Source organism: Thermobia domestica, chromosome 9 (genome assembly GCF_964235325.1).
Source record: "Thermobia domestica chromosome 9, izTheDome1.hap1.1, whole genome shotgun sequence".
In the NCBI taxonomy this organism is placed as follows: Eukaryota; Metazoa; Arthropoda; class Insecta; order Zygentoma; family Lepismatidae; genus Thermobia; species Thermobia domestica.
The window spans coordinates 123,441,846-123,454,350 of record NC_137462.1 but is presented as its reverse complement, the minus strand read 5'-3'; the positions used below and the strand labels follow the sequence as shown (position 1 = coordinate 123,454,350).

Sequence of the window (12,505 nt, the reverse complement as noted above, 5' to 3'; positions counted from 1 at the left end):
AGAGAAATCAATTTCATCTTACATTCCTTTGGGGCAGTCGGACACAAATCATGACACTTCTCCGAAAAAGCACTTTTTAAATCAGATTATTGGGGGGGACAGTCCCCCCAGGTTCAAGATTGGGGGGGACATGTCCCCCTCGTCCCCCCCGGGATTTGCGCCCGTGCTTGTTGGGGATGTTTCAGTATTTCTGAGTGGCCTTTAATGATATATGATGGTATTTTGTCCTGTCCACAAGATGACCGTGGTTTAAGATTTTAAATAGCATTCTTAATATCTTTGATTTCTATAAAGTAAATATTTAATTTATCCAGGATTTCCGAATTATTGTGTTGCTCCATAAGAATAAGATTGTAGCTCGATTTATTGTGTGTCACTTGAACTTTTGCCATAAACGCGTTTGCAATAGCAGCATCGTCACTCAAAGTTTGACTATCATGATGAAAGATATTACTTCCCGAATTACTCATTTTCATTCTTAACATGCGCCCAGAAAGTCTTAGGATTATTTATAATATTGGCCTCACAGTTGTTTAAATATATATTGTATGCATTAGAAATTCTTTTTAGAAAGAGCTCTCAATCCTTTAAATATATTGTAGTGATAAAGTGCGTCCCGAGAACCCTGCTTCCATTTCTTATGGTGATATGGTGATTGCTCTTTATTAATCTAATTATGCCACTTGAAAACCAAATAGGATAATTAAATTTAGCTCTTTCTCTCGAGATGCACCGGTCAAAAATAGAATAGAGTATATTATAGAAAGAATCCACAGAGCCATTCACAGCCAAAATATCTGTAATAAGTTCCCAATTCGTTAAGTGATATTTTGCGGTACAGTTTATCAGTCAGCTTTAATATATATATATATATATATATATATATATATATATATATAACCGTGGAATGTAAAACTTAAAGATTTCATTTCATTTCATATATATATATATATATATATATATATATATATATATATATATATATATATATATATATATTTCTTACTTCGCTTTTGTTTGTGCAATTAGCACTTCTAAAGTTAATATATTTATATTCAATTAGGAGGGCTGAGTAATGAGCATCCTCCGGTAAAAGGGGAGGGTATCCATGTATGACCTTTATGCTATTGCCGTAAAGAAGCCATGAACCAAGCACCAGAGCATAAGAGTAAGCGTAATAGTGATATCCACTTGGTGTCATGTGTATTTTGCTTTGCTCTCTGAATAACCCTAAAATTTAGTAATGTATTATGTATTTTACAAAATGTTTATTTTTAAAATAATGTGTATTTAATAACACTGGATCTCATTAGATAACGAAACTTCTTTATTTCTTTTAAAAGTGCTTGTACGCCCGCGTGTCTGTTTCTTTTGCTAAATAGTCAGCCACCAAGAGACAAAAGGCCTATTGCCCTTAGTCTGGATTGGGATATAAAAGATACGGTATAGATTTATGAAGGATACGGACCTGACCATTGATGAGAAAAGAGGTGTTGCAAATATGGAATCTATATTTAAATACATTTCAAATTACTTAATAAAAACTTTTAGAAATGTTGTAACTAAGATATTTGAATTAAACATGTTAGTTAACGTAAGTTTATATAATAAATCCTCTTGATTGATTATTTAATTTCTTTTATCAAACACTCTTTTTTAAACCTAAAAATTGATGTATGATAACCACGCTCTTGAAACAAAGGTAATCAATGAAGTATACTCTCATCAAATATTTCATTATGACTTTACTAAGGTAACAAACAGTACATACTTAGGTTAATGATATATAGAACAAAATTGTTATTAACTTTTAAACTTCAATTTTTGTTTAATTATAATATTGGTTAAAGCTGAGACATATATCAATTGATAGATCATATCGATATGAACAAAATGGCATGCTTGAGAGTAAATTGTCATGGGTATATTTCGAAAAAATGAACTTTCATGACGCTAATATTTACATCAGTTGCTGTCAATATTTTAACTGATGCTTTTGATTCTGTTTAAACAAATTGCTCATTTGTTAACTAAGTGGTTCATATGAGCTTTGCTATCTTAAATAACTTGAACTAGAGAAACAGATCACTGACCATAACAATGTTTATTTTAAAATAATAATAACTGTGTTCCAGTTTCGGCAATTGATTGAACATATTGGCTTCATCAGAGAGCGTTGCTTATTTGTGTATGTACTATATATCTAAAATAGTATACTTGTAACTAGCCGAGTCTATTTACTGTGTTTATCTTGCCCTAATCTTCATCATCCCCCAATCTTCATTAAAAAGTCTACAATTTTATTTTTATTAAAACTGTCTTGTCGCTGGCCCTTAACTGTAATGATAGCATTTTCCCTGTTGATCACTTGCCTCAAACAAGGAATCAAGCTGTAGAAAATAGTTCAATTGAGGAGCCGAGTATCAAAATCCGCTACATCCATTTCGCTTAGTTTCGAGTAATCTCGCAAGACGTGCAATGAAGCTCCATATACACGCGTACAAAGTCCCATATTTGAACGAGTTTTTTTTTTTAAGTATGAAATATTAAACTTTTAAACAAAATTCTGTTTCCATGGAATTCCTTTAGATCAAACATACAATAAGCAATATATAATTCAATTTTCGTTTAAAAAAAATGGATTTGGCGGCTTTTGATACTAGACGCCTCAATTCTTCTTAAATTAAAATAAAACTTTCATTATTCTCAGAAAGCGTATCAAATAAATCCTTAAAGTTGGACTGACACTAAGTTGATGCACATCTCATCTGCCTAATTTCGGTACTATAAACAATTTTCTGTATTAATGTAGTTCTTTCCAAGATGAAATACTATATATAATTCAAATATTGTGTATTTAAAGTTACTAAATTACACAATTAAAAAAATTACACACACACATGCATATATATATATATATATATATAAATTACAATTACTGTTTCGTTTTGCTGTACAAGTAATGCATTACATCCTGAGTGCATTATTAAATTGATTGCCGTCTGTTTTCTACGGGGTACCAAGGTTGCCTTTCTCTGTTTTTAGTTATAATTGGAGAAATCGACTCATATATGTAAGACATCCTGGAAAGCAGAAAACGTTTTCAGGAACAAGCACTACTATAAAAGACAGCTCGTCAACCAAACATTATCATTCGATCATAATCGATATTGATAACCAACTACTTAACAATCATGAAGGTTTTGGTAAGTAACATTTTTTCTTATTATTTAGACAATTTTATTCTCTAACAATGCTGAGTTCAGAAGGAACTTTGTGGTTTTTAGCGGCTATATATATAAAAGAAAAATAATCATTCAGTGTGCCTGCAAAATTCACAATCGTTAACATGTGGTTTATAAATTTAGTTATCTGCTTACGTCGCCTATGCTATTAAACTGAATTAAGTTCCATGCAAGGAAATTTAAAAATGCCACATTTTTAATGTAATAATAACACCGACTACTATTCTAATAAATGTAAAGCCGTACGGTAAAATTTAACATACATTTAAACATGTTCACTTGTGCTATACAGAATTCGAAAGTAAGGACCATCGTTCTGTATATATCAGGAGTCTAGTAATGTTAGGGGATAATATTGTAATCTGTTTCCCTACATAGTCATAATAGTCATAGAGAACGAACACGTTTATCGAAAAATACAATGAATATTTCGTAACAATAGTTACAAATTTGTTCTTTATGAAAATACTTCTCTAATGTATGCACAAACAAACTATAGAAAATTAAAAGACAAACAGAATGTAATGTTCCAGGATTAAATTTATATCTCCGGGTCAGGATTGCTGCTGGGTCATCCTCTGGATTCAACCTATCCTAATGTCCAATACTCATACACATATTGTATATCTCAAATGTACATTTATGATATTTATTTGCGGATTCACGTTATCGGCATTTTCTGTATTCTGATACAACAGACATCCTCACAACGTGAGATTTTAATTTATTGATGAACGGAACGCAAACAAGAAATTTACTTTCTAAGGAAACATACCGTGTTTAAGTTACCGTACTAAGTAGAGTTTGTCTAGTTTGGATATTACATTTCGCATATACATATATTTTGCAGTACAGCTTAAACTCTTATTTAATGTTGATGTTAATAACTCGTCAAACTGGATAATATAAGGCTGTGTTGAAATTTGTAATTATATAAAATACCTATAATTAATAAATAAATATATAATATAAAATTAGTATACATTGCATGGAAAACCCAGATTACATAATTTGACAACGTCTCGCATTATAATAGTAAATTAATGCAACCAAGTTCCCAAACTAAATTCTATGAATACTAACTGCTCCGGTGTTCCGGTAAGAGCTAAGAGATTAAGGGAAAATATTTAAATACTTTGTAAAGCAAATAAAATATCATATGTATTATTTTATGAATTTATCTGTTCACTGCGAAACAAAACGTTTCCGAGACAATCTTAATATGCTTATATTTCACCTGAAAAGCATATATTTTTTAAGAGGATTGTCGTGATAGCTACACTAAAAATTCATATTGTATGATACACATCGTTTTAGTCAGAATTACAAGTCATGGAACAAGAAACGCAACCATGATTAAAATGTTGTGTTCGAACATACTTTCCTTAACATTTTTTTATACTAGATTAAGATGATTTCTCATTTGCTAGAATAATAGAAACAAAAATAATATTTTATGTTATCTATTTAGGCTCTTCTCGCCCTCTTCGCCCTCGTGGCTGTTTCTTTTGCTGAAGAATCTGCCAGAGACAAGAGAGCTATTGGTCTAGGAGGTATTGGATTAGGATATGGAGGATATGGCCTAGGCTATGGAGGATACGGACTTGGAGGTATTGGATACGGAGGTATTGGTGGATACGGGCTTGGACGTATTGGATACGGAGGTATCGGCGGTTATGGACTTGGTGGATTCTATGGTTAAACCTGAAAAAGAATGTCAACGCATAGTCTCGAAAAACCTGTATCCAAATTATAGTTGATTAAATATTATTGGCAATATCAATACTTGTCATGTTATTGTGTTTTTTAGTGTTAGTATTATCCGTTTACATAATGTCTGTCTTCCAACGAAATTTCCTTCAATGAATATATTTGAACGTCCACACTTCTCATGTCGCTTTTCTTCTAGAAACAAACTGAAAACAAAGAAGGTAGATTGTTCGAAGCTTTTATCTCTGAAGTTATTATTCATTCTAGAAGTGAGCGAAAGTTTATTTTTCTACATCTTCCACCACATTATCCTTCATCAATTTGAATCCCAACCTATCCCAGTGTTTTTTAAGCTTCAGAAAAAGCATTGTTTCATGAACTTTTTTCCTCTCTCTTTCTTTTTCAATAATTTCCCGGCCCCTGGCTAAAGTGAATTGTTCCTTGATCTTGAAACGTGTTAACTGTGAGCAATACACGTCTTTGGAATCTATAAAAGATACTATGTTCAATGTCTTGTGAAATTCGAATAATATTTATTGAAGTTTGCTACCACAAGATGAGGTAAATTCTCCCTCTTCGTTCTGATTAATTCCAACTCCCAAACAATAGGAACAAGTCTATAATTTTAAACAAAACGCACATTATATTCCATAAAATCCGGAATATTTTTACGACATTTTATAAATCTAAGGATTTGATCCTATGTTTTGTTTTAGCGTCTCTTTTAGAACCAAGACTATACGAGACGTGGACATACAGCTTAAAGTGGGATCCGAACAACATGAACTCCCGCCGGCAACCGAACCCAGGTCTCCTACGTAAAAGGGCGTGCTAACCGCTTAGCGACGAGGGAACTCTTTAAATCTACGAGAAATTAGCTAAATTGGCTCAATCAATATTTTTCAATTTCAATTTAGAACATGTTAATAGTTGGAAATCCATGCCATTTTGCACCAAAATCTTTATTTTTTAATGGAAGTTGTCGTGGAACATGGCTTTTAATTGAGGTTGGGTGAGTTAACTCGCTCGTTTTTGAATGATTTCAACCCAAAACATTAGGGACTGTGGGAATGTCTCTAGAATAGTGAATAATTTTAACAAAACATATCGTGAAACACATTTTTCAAACCGAATGGAGGGGTAGAGTTAAACTAACTTCCAAATTATTGTCAAATTTCAACTCCACGCAGTACGGACGACTTAGAAGCCTTAAAAATACACATGCGCCAAATTCCATTTAAATCAAACAAGTTTTATGGGGAAAATCATTTTCTTATCCGTGTCTTCACTGTTCGCCTTTTCCCGTTTTGACTTATGATTCTTATTAAAGGAAACGTCAATAAAAAAATTGGTACTTAATGATTTGTTATCGTAAGGCAAAACAAATTCCCATTTCGCTTTACAATAATATTCATCTATTGGTAGCCCTGCTTGAGCAAATATACAGCTTGCTTCGAATCAGCTTCCACGCTCTCAAATTAACTTTGTCATTTTTCATCTCTCTTTAAAAGATTTATTTTTTTCTTTCGTTGTATATAAAAACCGTAGAATTACTTTTGACACTATCCACATTACACGTACTTTATTTGTTTTGACCTCAATGATAATCGTTTATTATGTGTACAGAAATAGAATTGCAACTCCTCGAAAACAACTGAATCCAGATGAGGAGTGCAGAAAAGTTTTGAAGAGTGAAAAAAATTATTGTTGATGCTTACTACTTATATGTAAAGGAAAAGGACAAATCAAAATGGTAGTTCTCATAATCATGTTTCATTTATTGCATAAAGAAAAAAAAAATTTGCAGGAACTCCGACTCACAAAACTTCCCAACCATCAAACAATCTGAGCCCAATCTTCATTAGTGTGCAAAAAATTTCAAGCAAAAAGTGTAGGACTATACTTAGGTAGGGAAAGAAGAAGAATAAACTTTTCCACAACCCAAAGGGAGGTCAGTTTTATTTGGTAAAGCTTACATTGACACGTTGGCTACAAACGTCCCATATATGGGACACAGCGGATTTTACGAGGGACCGATTCATAGACATAAACCGCCACTATAGACTGGTCATAAGAAAATTACCTTACCCACAGACCATCTACCAGAACGAGCCCGAGCGTCTCACATATGGGACGCTGGTCCTTGGTAAAAACCAATGCGTCCCAAATATATTTTTTGCTTCGGTAGCGAACCTGTTAAAAAAAACATAGGAACAAGGAACTTACAATAGCGTTATATACAGGGGTAGCCGGGGAGTGGAATGGGGAGCAGACCTTCTAAACCATATCCTACCAAGTGAGGTTCGCTTTTTATGTGTTTATTAAACTTGAGTTCAGTAATTTTGAGTTTAACGTCCCTTTCAGCAGCGAGGCTATATGAGACGGGACCTATTGATTAATGTGGAATCCGAATCACATGAGCTCCCGCCGAGAATCGAACCCGGGTCTCCCACGCCAAAGGCGCGTATGCTAACCGCTTAGCCACGAAGGAGCTCTTTTATTAACTTGTTTAATAGTTACAGCTAGAGACGTGATCAGGAATTTATTTCAGAGGGAAGGGGTGTCCAAATTCAATATGATTACTAATTTCATTAAAATTTGTAATACCGCCCCTAAAATTAGACAAAAATTATAGAAATGTCGGGATTTCGGGGGCTATCAATATATCCTATTTATTAATATGCAACAGTTTGCATTTTATTTTATTTTATATATATATATATATATAAATATTCTAGGGATTTTAGTTCTATAATGGTTTCGTGATCTTAGAGTTGTTCATTTTGCTGAGGAATTATTTTCCGCTAGATATACATGTGATCCGATATTCGCGATAGTTTGACAGACTGTATCTTTGTCAGTCATTGTCAAATAGTATCATTAACATCAGCTAGGCCTAGCTAACCACAAATAAACAGGAATATTAATTACATGCGTACACAATTTACAATATTTTCATTTTGTAAAATATCTTGATGGTTTAAAAGGAGCTCGTTTATTAATTTAAATCCTGGTTGAAGATTGACTGATTATTTTGTTAAGTATTATTTTGATTTTAATAATTGATGTTTTCGCGACAATACTATTGTCCGTATGTATAAACTTTTCGGTATTACGAGTTTAAATATGTATTTTAATATCTTTATAATTAATTTGGTATATTCTTTTCCTAGACCGGGACTGTACGGCAATGCCTGTAAGTGAATGTAGTTATCCGAAAGTCTGTTTCATACCGTAATACCGATGTTTAAGACTCCTGGGTCTTACGTTTAAATACGAAAATCTTTTGTAAATTGCTTGTTTTTGCATATCAATTTCAATTTTCTGCGCCGTCTTCCTTAGTCTGCGATGAGTATACTGACGACATTTTCTGGAACTGCAGCTATGTTCCAAATTTTTAACCATTGATCGAAATAAATTGATAGAAAAGATAAAATACTAACGTTTGTATTCAATGTTCCCATGTAAATTCAATATTTCTGTATATGATTTCTCTGTACGGGCGAGAGTATCTCTGTGAACTATGCAAATTTTTCGTAAACAGTGAAGAGTCCGTAGCAATCATTCTACCCCAAAATACCAAACAACCAAAGTGAAAGTTTAACTGGTATTAATTTACTGGGTTCACCGTTATAAAACAGTGTTTCCACAATCACTTGTTTGGAGCTGCCATAGAGCGAAATCACATCCGATTCATATCTTTCTAGAAGAGCAAATAGTGACAGGTAAGCGCAGATATTAAAGTATGTCTGAATCAAAAGAAATTTCAGAAATCTATTACCACATAATTTGGATAAACAGGAATAATGTACCGAGAAGATACATAGGTTATGAATTACCATGATTTCGAACATGTCCAAATTACAGTGAAACAGTTTAACTAAAAGGAATTATTAATTTACCAGAACTATGATTTACTAAATTTTATTCCTATATACACCGTCTTCTTCACAAACAGATAATGTGCTTAAAGACATACAGGGATTGGATAAAAAAAAATCTAAAAGTTTGCAAAAGTGTGAAAATCATACCTAGTATGGTGTGAGGCCTCCTTTCGCGTCCAAAACAGCTTGGATCCGACGTGGAATGGATGTATGCAGCTCCTAAATCGTTGTGTGTGGAATTTTGTACCATTGTTCCTCCAAAACATTTTCCAGTTCCTTAAGGGAGTGGAGGGTAATGAGACCGAACACGCCTTTCTAACTCAGACCACAATGGCTCAATGATGTTCAGATCTGGTCCTTGTGAGACGCAGGGGATGTGTGATAGCTCCTGGTCATGCTTCTCAAACCATAATTTCACCGTTTTTGCAGCGTGACAGGGTGCCAAATCATCTTGGTAGATACCATCACCATCAGGGAACACTATTTGGGCAATGGGTAGAACCTGGTCCCCCAAAATGGCCTCATACGCTTTAACATTCATCATTCCATGCAAGGCTATGATGGGACCTGCAGAAAACCACGATATCACTGCCCATACTGTAAGAGAACCACCCCCATGCTTTACAATTGGGAGCAGACAGTCTGTATCATAGGCCTGCGACGGTGTTCTCCATACGTAAACACGGCCGGTTGTTGGAAACAAGGTGAAGGTCGATTCATCGTACAACATTATGTGTTTCCACTGCTCATGAGTCCACGCCTTGTGGTCCTTGCACCACTGGATACGCCTCTTCGCATTTACTGCTGTGGCCAGAGGTTTGGCGATAGCTTTTCTGCCATGAATTTTCATTTTATGAAGTTCCCGTCGCACTGTTTTCGATGAAACCGGGTTCTGTAGGGCGGAATTGAGTTCAGACGTAATTTTCATTGCAGTGGTCTTCTTCTTAGCTGCTACAATCCGTTTTAATGAACTCCGGTCCTTATCTGACAGGATTGTGTTTCGACCAGTGTTGTGCTTTGCAGACGTCGTTTGTCCATGAATTGTGTATGCTCTCGTGACATTGGATACATTGCCTTTCGATACCCCCACAATGTTCGCCATTGTTGCCACTGAAGCTCCAACCAGACGGGCACCAACGATGATGCCTCTTTGGAAGTCTGTCAGGTCGCTCATTTTACCTCACCACTTTCACACCACGACACTCACAGGTGAACGGGTTACTGCTGACGGAAGACGAAGGTCCACATAACACATCAAAAACAAAAAAACGATCGGCAACCGCAACACGTGTTGTGCACACACACACACACACACACACATATATATATATATATATATATATATATATATATATATATATATATATATATATATAGTTCTGAAATACTTCTGCAAAAATTACGAACAATCACAATTTACTTAATGCTATGGAACATTTCCCAGAGAACTAAAATTCAGAATATTTGTTCTACTTTTTTAATGGTGCAATTCTGCGTAATGTTATTAAAAATTTCATGAAACTTCCTGTGACAAGTAAAGCCATAAGAAGATATCTTTTAAGCATTGACTGTTTTGAAAATTACCTGATATTACGAATCTTATGCAAAATATTGCTGAAACCATATTACTGTTTACTTCCGTTGTGGATGGAGGTATTTCCGTTTTGAAAAATATTAATGTGTTTATTTCGCAAAATTTATTATATTTTCTTAAAATTTGAATATGCCGAATTATTAAGTGTAAATATAAATTCCAGCTGGAAAATGTTTCTTTATTTCCTATAAAATATAGATAAATGCATCCTAGCAAATGAGGGTAGTATAGTAAGGGATCAGGTCATTTCCTCAAGTATGTTTTGCCCAAGCGTTAAAATGTTGGACATTTGCTCAACTACCTTATCTTGCTATTGATCATGAACTGGAAATCCATGACAGGCACGAAAATCTTGAGTAATGGCCAAAACGGAGGGTTGAGATTTTCATCTATGATAAAATATACGCAGGGTTGCCACAAATTAGATAAAAATTTTACTATGATTTTTTATTAATAATATTGAATGTTTTTCATGAATCATTTGTCAAAGATCTGAATATTCCTGAAGTATGTGCATGCGCTTGCAGTTTAGGACTCAATCCTAGCAGTTATCACGTTCTCAGTATTATATTTTCCATATTACGAAGGTAAAACACTGTATCGGAGCAATTCAAGATACCAACTAGATTTCTTCATTGATTAAAAGACTTAAGAAAAAGAGAACAATTAATTACAGACGACATGTATTTAAACCAAACTGTCCTTTTACACCGTATGTACGAATTCTTCAATAAATCACATTCATTTCTTAGGTTATGTCAGTATAATTCAAATGGTTCATTCCCGTTGGGCCTATTCCCGTTTGGCCTACGGACCTTCCAGCAATATATACCATTATCTCAATCCCATCGTAGGCATTCCCGTTTCTCCTACACTCAATCGACGAGGGATATTTAGTGTGTGACTTTTTTTTTTTTTTTTTTACAAAGATTTATGAATAAGTTTAGTTTTCAACGTCAGCAACAGTTTTGACGTGATTGACTGATTCTAACCAAGTGAGTGTCGTGCCACTAGTAGTTCAAAAGGTCATCATTTCAAAACAGATATACGTTCTAATTTTTTATGGGCTCACAGAACAATTTAAAACGGCGAGTGATTAGCTATTCAAGATCAGTTTCTCGAACTTTACAAGGCTGGTCGGTACTCCGGTGATTCTGACTGTGAGAGATGAACCATTATACCTTCCAACTGCTATGCTAGTAAAATTTCTTAATGTAATTTTTCATCCTTAGTGGTGGGTAGAAGTAACTTTGTAGTTTTTCTGCCTAAATGCAGAAATACTCGTAATATTGCAAGTAGAGTAAAACTGAGGCCCGGAGTGAAGGCTCAGGATAGCATGAATGCTGGTTTTTAAATTCAATTTTGAATGTTTGATTCATGTCCAGAGTGGTGGACGCGTATCGAACCAAAGGTAGCAGAGGTGAAGTGAACGGAGTCAATTCTCTCCCTCGTTCTTCCTGTTTGAATAAATTGAATACGAGTTTCTCTAAACGAAGTGATGTAGCTGTTTTGCTTTGATAATATTTAACGCGGCTCTGGAGTAACGGGCGGAATACCTCGAATGGAAGCTAATTGCACTCCAAATCTGAATTTCTTTAAACTTATTTTAGCTAAATTATTTTTATACCAAATTTCTCATAACGAAGCTATTAGTTTTATAGGGTTAGTGGGCCAGAATAAGTCTTCAGTCAAGGCATAACGTTTAAAGTGAATGTAGTGATACTAGAAAACATCTAGATTTGAACGTTGCTGAATCACATTTAAAAATATTATGGGGACTAACACATTCAATTTACCTCAATCGTAACCTTAAAAAATAAATTAAAAAATAAAGTTGAGAAATTTAAGCACAAAAACTTAGTAACCCATAAGAGAGAAGTCAAACTTACTATAGCATTTATTAATTAGTATGAGAATTTTAGACTATAAAAGGATTACTATGCAGTGTTAGTTCTGGAATTCTTTTCTAAAAAATTCAAGTTAATTGGTTTAATTTATTATTCCCTAGATTAATTAATTTCCATCGATTTAACTTGAGTGAAAAATCACATGACTGCATTTAGTCGATTATA

At 34.0% G+C, this 12,505-nt stretch overlaps 1 long non-coding RNA gene across 1 annotated transcript; it reads left to right on the top strand.

The window, feature by feature from the left end:
* Window positions 1-3,048: 3,048 nt before the first annotated feature.
* LOC145694079 (uncharacterized) lies at window positions 3,049-5,028 on the top strand. The gene is made up of 2 exons (XR_014132913.1): window positions 3,049-3,206; window positions 4,717-5,028. It is a non-coding gene; the product is annotated as an uncharacterized LOC145694079 (long non-coding RNA).
* Window positions 5,029-12,505: the final 7,477 nt, after the last annotated feature.